Below are 11,023 nucleotides of genomic sequence, written 5' to 3' on the forward strand. Positions count from 1 at the left end.
TGGACAACAGTTTTATACAAAAAACACAGATGTAGCATAGTAGCATTGTGCAACTCTTATAAACCAAGTGGCTGAAGGCATTGCTTATTTCAGTTTCAATAATACACACCCAGAAATTAAACTTGTTGCAGATAAAATCCAGATAACCTTCTGAGTTAAGATTTTAGTTCAAGTACCTTTACAGCATCCCTAATTTTCTACTGTAATGTTGTACGAATAATTGATAGTCAGGAAGGAATCTTAGGACAATTCCTGTAAAAGAAGAAACTGAAAATGTAGGTAGGTATTTTTAAATGCAATCCTGTGCCTTTACAGCAACAGATTATTTCTCTGAATATATCTGCATTCAAGTCGCGGGGACAGATTTCTCTGTTCTCAGTTCCAAGCCTCCTTCAGTACAGACAGCCCAAAAGCTCGTACTTGCTTTACAGTTGTTCATGGTCATGTTCCAGCTGCTGTTTCTCTGGTTGGGTTTTTTTTCTTTTTTTTTGTGACTTGTTTGTATCTGTAAAGTTTCTCTTCACTGTTCTGTTACACATGTATATTTTTGCATGCATTCTCAATCCGCCTGCACGCACACACAGTTCTGCACTCAAATCAATCCCATACGCCCGCGCTGTTTTCCCACACGATGGGAGAGCCCTTTGGACCCCAGAGCCGAGTGGCTGTTGTGCTCTCAGTGTACTGAGTCCCGTGTGACTGACTTGCTTCTATTTTGGCCATCCTTGAACAAAGGGGTCCCTCTATAATTTGTTCCCTGAAATAAGCTGAATGGAAGACAATTATCATGCCCAGAAACTTCAGCTAAAAGTGGTGCAATTGCCCACAGACAAAGACACACTCACTTGAAATGTAGCTGATAGAGAGTGATATTATGGCTCTGTGATTCCGGAGACAGTGCTGTTTGTGACTGAGCAATATCTGTCTTGAAAACCGAGGTGTGCCTTGTAACTGAAGAGTATCTCTTGTCTTTTATTTGCTTTATCTTCACAGTGACTGTTAATTGGTGTACTTTGAACTGATCTGTCTGTAGGAACCCATAGTGCTTGTGAATGCAGAATGCTGAAACATCACTGTAGAGAGGTGCACAGAAGACCAAGTGAACAGAAGGGATTATTTCTACTCTTGCATATGCATTTTCTGGATTTGTCTTCTCCAGTGAGCACTAGATTGTCTAAACTTCACATATTTTAATGACATTTTTAGTAAAAATTTCAGCTTATCTATTTTTCTATTGGGTGTCTAGCAAAACCTGATCAGTATTTTCTTATGTAAGTCTGATGTTTTTATTCGAATACACAGAAAGTCCAAAGAGTCCAAAGTTACTCTGTGAATTTTCTGTTTTGTTTCGTGCTTCAATTTTAAATTTAGAAGTGACATCTTGGACTGGAGGAAATGATCACAAGTTGTGCCAGGGAGGTCTCATTTAGAAGAATTTCTTTATAGAGAGGGTGGTTAGCTCTGGAATGGGCTGCCCAGGGAAGTGGTGGAGGCCTGGAAGGTGTTCAAGACATGTCTGGATGTGGCACTAAAGGACATAGTTTATTGATGGAACCCTGTTGGCCAGGCAGGGGGGTGGACTTAGTGATCTTGAAGGTATTTTCCAACTTAAATGATTCCATCATTCTGTGATCTTGTATGTTCTTCTCCACTGAATCCCTCAACTGCCAGCTTTATTTGTGACACACAGTATAAAAGCATGTTGAAAGTTTTCTTTCCCTGACAGAAAATACTCCTTGTGGCTGTGTTTACCTCTCCATCTGGCTCTCAAAGAAGTACTTTAGTCTTTGCAAGTTACCAGTTAGCTTGAAACTGGTTAGACAAGAAATCATTCTAATAGTTTTATTTCCAGGGGTTTAACAGTAGTGATAAAATGCATATTGATGGAGCAAATCTTACTTCCTTTTGATAAAAAGTAGCTCAATACCTTTCATGTAGTAAGGGGCCCAAAGCTGAATGTAGGTGGGTCTGTGTCACCAGCTCTGAATACAAAGGGGCAATCAGTTCCCTATGCTAGCTGGCTGTATGATTTCTAATGCAAAGTAGGATGCCATTGGCCGCCTTGGCTACCTGGCACTCTGCTGGCTCATGTTCAGCAGGCTGTCAACCAGAACTACCAGGTTTTTTTTTGCCAGACAGTTTTCCAGCCATTTTTCCGCAACTGTGCACCACTGCATGGAGTTGTAATGACCCCAGTGCAGCACATAATGTTTAGCCATGTTGAATGCTGCACAACTGCATGCAGCCATTGATGCAGCCTATCCAGATCTCTGCAAATCTTCCTCCCGTAATGCAGATCAACTCCTGCCCAACTTTGTGTGCCATTGGTATTTCCAGACTCTGTTTACACAGATGGTGATTTAGGATAAGACTGTGGTCTAGCCTGTTTGCTTGTGTAGCGAATGCAAAAAGGTTTAGGATGCCTTCCTTGTTCCCAGTTGTTGCTACCAGTACAGTGTATGGAGCATGACAGACGCAGGTGGTAATAACAGATGAGAATTATCAAAAGACTGTGGATCTCCAATTACATAGTTCCTAGCTACTGGTGGTAATGGTAACTGTACGCTGTTCTGGTTGTGTAGGTTCTGCCAGCTGAGATGGAAATTAACTTTTCAAATAGTAGGGAGAATTTTTTGAGAGACCTGGGCCCTTTGGTAACAGCATGATTCCTGCTCTTGTAGCCAAGTAAATCGTGCCTAGCACAAATCTTGGCTACTTTGATCTCAGACTTGCAAGGATTCGCCTGTCTTGAGCAGAGAAAGACAGATTTTATGTGGTCCTGAAGTATTTCAGCTACCAGCTCTCCTACAGTCTGTTCCACACCTCAGTGTAGCATCAGCATCACATTCCTTCTGTCCAGCTATAGCAGCACTTTACTGACTATGGATTTCTATACAAAGAAAATTATTTCTGTAAAGGTGATTCTTCACAGAACGACACAGATATGTAGTATCAACAAAACATACACTATTAAGTAACGAGACTCACTGTGGATTATCATCATTTGTTTTCCTGTTAGTGTATTCACAAAGAAAGATATCAAAATGAAATCTCACTGAAATACTAGTGAGAACACAATAAGAAATTGGGTATGACTGACATCTGGCTCCACAATCACTGTACTGTGGAATGGAAGGATGCAGGTATGTGACAAAAAATGACTATGAAACAAAATTTTCCACCTGAACTAAAGTGATCTGCTGGAGAGACCATTGTCTGGTTCCACCGCCAACGCTGAGGGATTCAAACTTGTTTCTGTCATTTCAAGTGCAGAAGGGTTGTTTTATTTAATACCTGAGATCCAAATGGATCATCCTGACAGGATGTCTCAGCTGATAGAGATGGCTCTCACTGGGAAGTTTGAATCTATTCTTGTTCTTAGCGCACCTGATGCAAAGAAATGCTCTAAATCTTTATTTTCATCCTGCAGTATTTTGTACTTGATACTTTTTCTGCTCAGTTCTGTCACTGTAGATTTTAAAGTCCCTACTCATGAACAGTAACAGGCAGTATCCCCAAACATACCAAAACAGTCCCGAATTCACTCACAGAACGCCCATCGCTGAAAGGCCGTTTGTGCAGGCAGACATTTGTGCCAGCAGTAAGATTCTTACAGGACTGTCTCCTTAGGCAACAAGTAATATATCAAGTAGAATAAAAACAAAAAACAAAAAAACCCAACCCACAAACAGTGAAATATAAGCAATTTTACTCTATATTTGTTTCTATTGTTAATATAAATGGAGATGTTCGTGGAATCTAAAGGACTACATGTTTTGGCTACAGAATGGCAAGCTGTTTTATGTATGAGCTGTATGTAATTATATTGAAAACAAACTTTGCTTCGAGAACACTTTTGGCTCTGCTGTGCAATAACACAAAGGGCCTTTGTTTTGCTCTCAGCAGAGCTATTTATGTACTGCAAAGGACTTACTGAAGGACATTTTCATCTGATGGTATTCATGCACTAACTCAAACTTAAATGTAGTGACTTAAGTTCATACAAAACATAATAACTATATCAACTAGACAATATGATCAACCACACAAAGATCTCTGAAATGAAAAAGGGACCTGATCTACAGTTTCAGACCTGGAACAGCACTGCAGAGTGGGGTTTGAGATCCAGGGCTTTGAGTCAGCCAGAATGGAAAATGTGACAAGAGGCTTTGCATAATTCACATCAATTATAATCATCTTCAGTTGAATTGAAAATGAGGCTTTTGGTCTCTTAAATGGAAAAAAAAGGTCTCAGAGAAGAGAGGAGCTAACTGGCTGTTGGGAAGAGAATCACAGAGAAAAGCATGTGTATGAACATCTGCCAGAAACTCCTACAGCACCTTAGAAAGCTGAGTAAGGGGACTGTACTTTCTCTGGCACACCTGAAATTGTCATTACATTAAAGGATTACTTACAGAAATTCTGCAAAAATCCACAATTTTTCTATCTGACCTGCAGGAGTTGGGAAACATCTGCCTACAGTTTTCTTTTTTACTTTGAGCAAAATGGGATTATAGAAAGACTCTTTAGGCCATATTCAGGACAGCTTGTCTCAGTACAAACCTTAGGTTTTATATCTGCTGTGGCATCTGAGTTTATGAGTGAACTCAGCAATTCAGAGCTCTGTTTCTACAAGACAGGAAACTCAGAGCACTGTGGAGGAGTTACTTATGATAGCAAAGTTAATTTACACTAATCAATCGGAATGTAGCTCTGGTTTTTCTTTTGCTTTGATTTCTGACCTGTGAAACAGGTGGTTGGTAGTTACTTGCCCCACTGGATTCTTGTAAAATTAAGTACTTTGTAAGACTATGGAGCACTGAAATATTGCAGAAAGGGAGGTTATATAAATACAAATCAATTACATTAGTTTCTTCAGATGAATTGCACTTTCATTACCATAACCCTCTGCTACATCCTTGTTGTTTATTCGTGTTATTAGAGGTTGCAGAGACTAGATGTTATTTCAGATGAGGAATCCCAGTCTCTTTTTAAGTTGTAGAAGAATTTTGTTTTGATCATACAAACGGCTTGCAGATCACATTGGCTCTTTCGGTAGTTGCAAAAACTAAGTGTTTCTAAACACTGGGGCCAACTTCCTTAAGAATTTCAGAATTTCTTTACTCCTGAGTTTCCCTCTTTGCCATTTCCAGGATCAGCAAAGATCTCAAGCTACAATGTACCTCAAATTTAATTGTCACTGTTTTGGAAATGACAACAAATACTGTTCAAAGGGGACAAGGTACATGGGCCAGGCTCAGTGAGTAAGTAGACCAACGTGGCATTGTCATTAAGTCTTTGTTTAGAAGGTATTCCTTGACTCCGTTCTTTTGATGTCAAGAAAGATTTAAATTCATTATTAGCCCAGAACAGTAGATTCTCATATGAATGATTGATGACATTGTTCCATTGCTTCTTTTAGAAACCACTGAGGGCCAGCAGGTTTTCACATGGAAAATATGACTGTCTTTCACTTTTAAGAAAATACTTAGCTATGAGTTTTATTATTTTAATGAATTCCATGCATCAGCTCATTGAAGATTATAACAAATGTGTCACTATATGTTCCTGTAGAAGAATGTGATTTTTTAGCTGTTTTAAAGAAGCTTTATTTACATGTTCTCTATAACAGAAAAAAAATGAAGAACGTCCTAACAGACATCAGACATGTCTGCAAACTGTAGGGTGCCTAAGATTGGATTTGTAAGTGAATCTATCACATGCGCAACAAACGTTGAGGCATTACTTTTAGAAATGAGGCCAGGATATTAGGATAAAAGAACAAGAAGAGCTTTGATTTATTAGCTGCAACTAGGAAGGTGAGTAATGGAATAGCCAGCATTATTTAGAAATCTCTTTGTGCTTTGGATAAATAAGTGCTTGTTAGCCAGACATGCTATTAGAACAGATACTGTTCCAGACAGACTGTTAAACCAAGCCATGAACAGTAAAGATGTACCTAACAAGGAACACCTCTTCTAGTTCTTCTGCAGCAGTGAACTATGTGCTCTGCATATTGCCTCAATCCCAGCTACTCAGTTATGCCACAGGGAAGCAACCAGCATAGAGGTCTGGATCTGGAGTGGATCATTTTGATCTGCCAGCATTTAACGCTCCCTTGTATGATATATGCAACTATTAATAACCCAAGGGAATAGTGATTTAGATCCCTGGTTTTCTGCTTTTGGTCATGAGTACAGAATAGCTAATCAGACTTCTCTGTGGTTCTTTTATGAATGTTTGAATTAAGGGACAAATTCTTTTTGGCCAGACGATGTTCTGCATGTAGTCTGAAAAGTGCTCGCAATTGCCATTTGGACATCCTCCTATCTCCTTTCTATTCTCAGGTGAAGACAACATTCTGGCACAGCTTTTCATTATTCATTCATCTCAGGGTACAAACAAGGTAAATAGTTTAGTGGAAATTACAAATGAAAATCAAAGGTCTAAGTTGCTCTGCTCTTAATCCTAGGACAGCTGGTAGGAACGCTATTCAACATGAACATTAAACATGAACTGATCATAACTCTTTACTTATATTCCGATGCAGCCTTTTTCCATAAGCTTAGGTGACAAATCTGATTAACTATTTTAATTTTTTAGTCAAAGGTAGATGTAGTGTGAGCTGTTCTGGCCACACTGACACACCTTCAGAATGTTCCATTTCCCGTCAGTAGGAAGTAACCAGTGGTAAGAGCCTCAGTGTCATCTTTATGCTATCCATTGTAACATCCCATTGTTTCATTTCAAGGCAAATATAGCTAATCCAACCTCTACTTCTTTCTGCTGTCATGTCAGTGTGAACAGAATGGAGCTTCAGGACCTTCAAATCTGAAAAAACAAATGCAAATCATCTTTCAGGTCAATGGTGCAAATACTAATTATCTTTAAGACCTGTCTGCCTAGCAGAACCAGCAGAACCAGTCAAACTAAATGTAGGTGCAAAAGTAGGATAGTAGGATAGAATAACAAAGATTTGTCTGTGAAAATAATTGTTAAATGAATAAAAGCATTGAGAAAGCCCATAAGAAGGTTTAAGTAATAAGGTTTCAACTAGCAACTCATTTGCAGTGCAGCTTCACCAGGACAGCAAACAGAAACCAGGCAAATTCTGGCCTTGTAGAGAGTTGTGACTACAGTGGATGCAGCACTGTGTGCCTGTCAAGTCAGCTAAATTCTGCCCCATTGTGTGCTAGATACAGCATTGTACTGCGTTTAATATTGCACACAGTGCCTCTTTGTCTGCGTATTACTCACTGGATAGAATGAGCACCCACGTAGGTAGATTTAAGGGCATATGGTTACCTTTCTTAACTACTGAGAATCAAGCTATGGAAATTTTGCCTTGGAAGTAGTGCTGAATGGAAAGCTGGTAATTAGCTATTTTTTAACACTTCTTAACTATCTTCTATTTTCATCTTTTCTCCACTGTCCTGTTTCATACAATTTAAAATGCTTGTCTATAGTCTATGCTGTATGCCGTATTACAGTCTGTCTTCTCAGAATAGGAGCTGACCTGACTGTGTCCAAAGAAAAAATTTCGATCCAGCTCTTTTATCTTGGCAGTAAAATAAGAATGAAATGTTGCACAATTGGATGCTTAATTATCTTTGACAGTTCTTGAGAAAAATTCCTCGTTAATAAATACGGGTGTAATTAAGTCTATTTTGAAGTTAGATAAAAATAAATCACTCCTGCTTTTCGCCTGTGTATAAACCTGAGAAGGAGAAGCCCTTTGAGATTCCACCTTCCCCTGTCCTGTAGCCTTACAATGGCTCACCAGGAGGCAGCATTTACACATTTTTCTACAAGGCTGTGTGTTTAAATTGCAGTTTGATGACAAATCACACAGAAGAACAGTCTTAGCAAAACAAAACAAAACAACACAAAACAGGATAAGAAACAAGGTTTCCAAAAATCTTTTGTCTTAATAGGACATGTCTTCAATTTTATACAAAGTTGTAGTACTGTGACACTACTAAGAAAGTTTTGGAGGAAAATGTAGTATCTTTGAGAAGGCCAACCCCAAGCTTTTTCTTACACTGTGCAACTATATAATACACAGAGTATGGAAACATAAAACTTTTTTTGTGAAAATTATTACATTTTACTAATATAACAATCACTGAGAAAGGAATTACACTGGTAAATTTAGTAACCTGGATGACAATAATTATATCCAGTTTCGTGAAATTAAAAAACTGTATTGTCACAGTTTATAATTTTAGTCTTTTGCAGCAACTCTGGAGATTCAGCAACTTTCATGATATGCATCAGCAAATGCATATAGGTTTAGCTTTTGTTTATCAGGGATATAACTTCAGATTAGGCTGCATGTAGCCTTTTACTGTTTGCAGTTAACATTTTCACAGCAACAGCATAGGTCAGATCTTTAAAAATGTCCCAAAACTGCACGACATTCAAAATAATAGCAGCAAACTAGCCAGCTCTCACAGCCTGATGTTCCAACACATTAAGGTCCATATAGCTAAATGGGACCATGAAGTCTTGGAAGCAGGGCTGATACAGTTGTGAGCTGGTAAAGCTGCAAGGAATCAGCCTATGGGACTGACTCCCAAGATAGGATAGAGAACCATGGACTAGATATGTGGGATTTAGAAGTTGAGATAAACTAGCAAGTGAGGGAGTGGGAATGTTCTTCTTTGTGCCCTTCATGGCACTCCTTTTGTAGCTAAAGTCTTCATTCCCAGTGTGAGAGAAAAGCACTGTTGCTTGACCCAGAAAATTGTAGTTTTTACTCTTGATCTTTCTTGTGTGGAACTGCTCTGCCTTTCTTTCTTTGACTGAAAATAAAAAATGGTAACATTTTGCTTAATAATAGCTATAAAGCTTGATGCATGGGCTGCTGAAAGGCAATGACTAGCCTACTGGGCTGAGTAAGTCTGGTGTCTTGACTTGCAAGCAGATAAATTGCAAAGCAGTGTTTATTCATGTCTCACCATTTTCCTCTTTTGTTTCAGTTGCCAATTTGTCTCTTTCTTCCATTGCATTGAAATGATTACATAAAAACATTTGCAAATTAAAGCTGCAAAACGTTCCTGAACCACTCATTGATAACTGGTAATGCTTGTAAAGCATCTTTTGTGCAGTGTGTATTTGCTTTTAGTCATGACATGGAATCATGCTTCTCCTTCCTACTCCAAATGTATGTAGGTCATTCCAAAAGTAATGCCTTCTAGTTATTTCCATGGAAACAACAGAAACATAAAGCACAATGACACTATTTGATAGAGCAAATTCTTACATACAAAACACTATTTTTCACTAGAGTCACCCCCACTAGCCACTTTGCACAGAGGAGCTGATCCAGATGCTCTTTATTTTGTTGTGTGGTTGTGTGACATCTGTGCACGGCTGTCTGGATTGTTTTTTCACTGCCTCACTGTGCTCCCATCCACACAGAAGTTCAGCAAGCATCAATGAAAGTCAGTGGGTGCCATTTTTTTTCATATAGAGGAACTCAGTGGTGCACCTTTGTTTCATACTCACTTCCATGTCAGGTGCTATTTTGTCAGACTGCCCCTCTGCTGCTATCCGCCATACAGCAACAAAATGTAGTGGGATACTGGTGGGAAGGTTCAGCCTCTACTGCCATACCATCAACACCCACCACTGATGTCGTGGGCAACATCATAAAACAAGAGGCACCACTTTCAGAGCAGCCCTCGTACATTTTTCAAATCTGCTTTGAAATTCATTTCTTAGCTACTGCTCTCCACTCTGGTTGGCTCAAGTTTTGTTACTCAGACTTGGTCTTTTTTTTTCTTTTTTCCCATCCAAACATTATTGTTTGTTCAGATCCCTCTTGGGTCTATGTTCAGTCTAGTGAGTAGAGACTTATTCTTTAGGTAGTGAAGACTTTGGATTTTCTTTTTGGGACTCAAACTACAAAGGTTCAGATCACTTCACTTCTGCTTCAAGGTAAAATTGACTTAGAACAAGGACTCACCTCTGCGCCTGGGAAGACTGTGGTACAGATCCTTCTAGAAGACATATTAAGGCACCTGTGAGATGAGGATGTAATCCAAGATAGCCAGAATAGCTTTACTAAGGGCCTGACTAGTCTAGTGGCCTTCTACAGTGAAGTGACATAATCGATGGAAAAGGAATGGCAACTGATGTTATCTTAAATATCTGCACAGGGAAGTCATTCACTTCAGTAGAAATTTATGCACATTGGGACAGTTTTTAAATAATCAGTCCAGGAGTCCCTAAACTGGTAACAATTGCTCAAAGCACTTTTTTAGCAATTACATTTTAATCCATTTCACATGAATACACTTTTAATGCTGAGAGCATTTTGGTAATAATCAGAGTGGGTTATTTCACAGATTTTGCGTTATTCCACTTTTTGCAGGAGGAACTGCTGGAAAGATTTAGGAAGGAAAGAAGTTTAATGTAATGTGTTTATATCTAAACAGATGCCTTTCAAATAATCTACATTTAAAGATACTCCCTTTTTTGATTTCTCTACTTTTGGCACTCAAGCAGAATTTCTAGCTAGAAATTATTTTAGTCTGTTGAAGACACGGTGAAGGAAGGTGACTTTCTCTAAAATCTGTATGCCAGTAACAGACAGAAGAGTATACCATAGAATGCCCTGGGTTGAAAAGCACTATCATGATCATCTAGTTTCAACCCCTTTAATGTGAGCAGGGTCTACAACCACCAGATCAGGCTGTCCAGCAGCCCGGCACTGAATCCCTTCAAGTTATACCTCAAGTTTCCCATTTAAGTGTTATATGTTTAAATATTTCCTGATCTGAGAATATCAGCATGGACATAGAAATAATGAAAAGAGCTGATACATAATAAATAGTCCAACTAAGACTTTCAAAACTGTAACTTCAAGCGTATCTTTGCAGAGGTATTGACTTTACTGCAGAATGGGTGGGAATGAGATTTAAGATAGAAATCTAAAAGGCATAGTATTTCACAAAATTAAGCTGGGGAAACCTGTCCATTATGTGTTATGTTTTCCAAGTATAGTAATATCCTTCCT

At 38.8% G+C, this 11,023-nt stretch overlaps 1 protein-coding gene across 1 annotated transcript in view; it reads right to left on the minus strand.

Moving 5' to 3' along the window:
* Window positions 1-11,023, minus strand: part of LOC100541641 (betaine--homocysteine S-methyltransferase 1) — a 20,230-nt gene that overhangs the window by 8,824 nt on the left and 383 nt on the right. The window lies entirely within an intron of this gene.

Source organism: Meleagris gallopavo, chromosome Z (genome assembly GCF_000146605.3).
Source record: "Meleagris gallopavo isolate NT-WF06-2002-E0010 breed Aviagen turkey brand Nicholas breeding stock chromosome Z, Turkey_5.1, whole genome shotgun sequence".
Taxonomy (NCBI): Eukaryota; Metazoa; Chordata; class Aves; order Galliformes; family Phasianidae; genus Meleagris; species Meleagris gallopavo.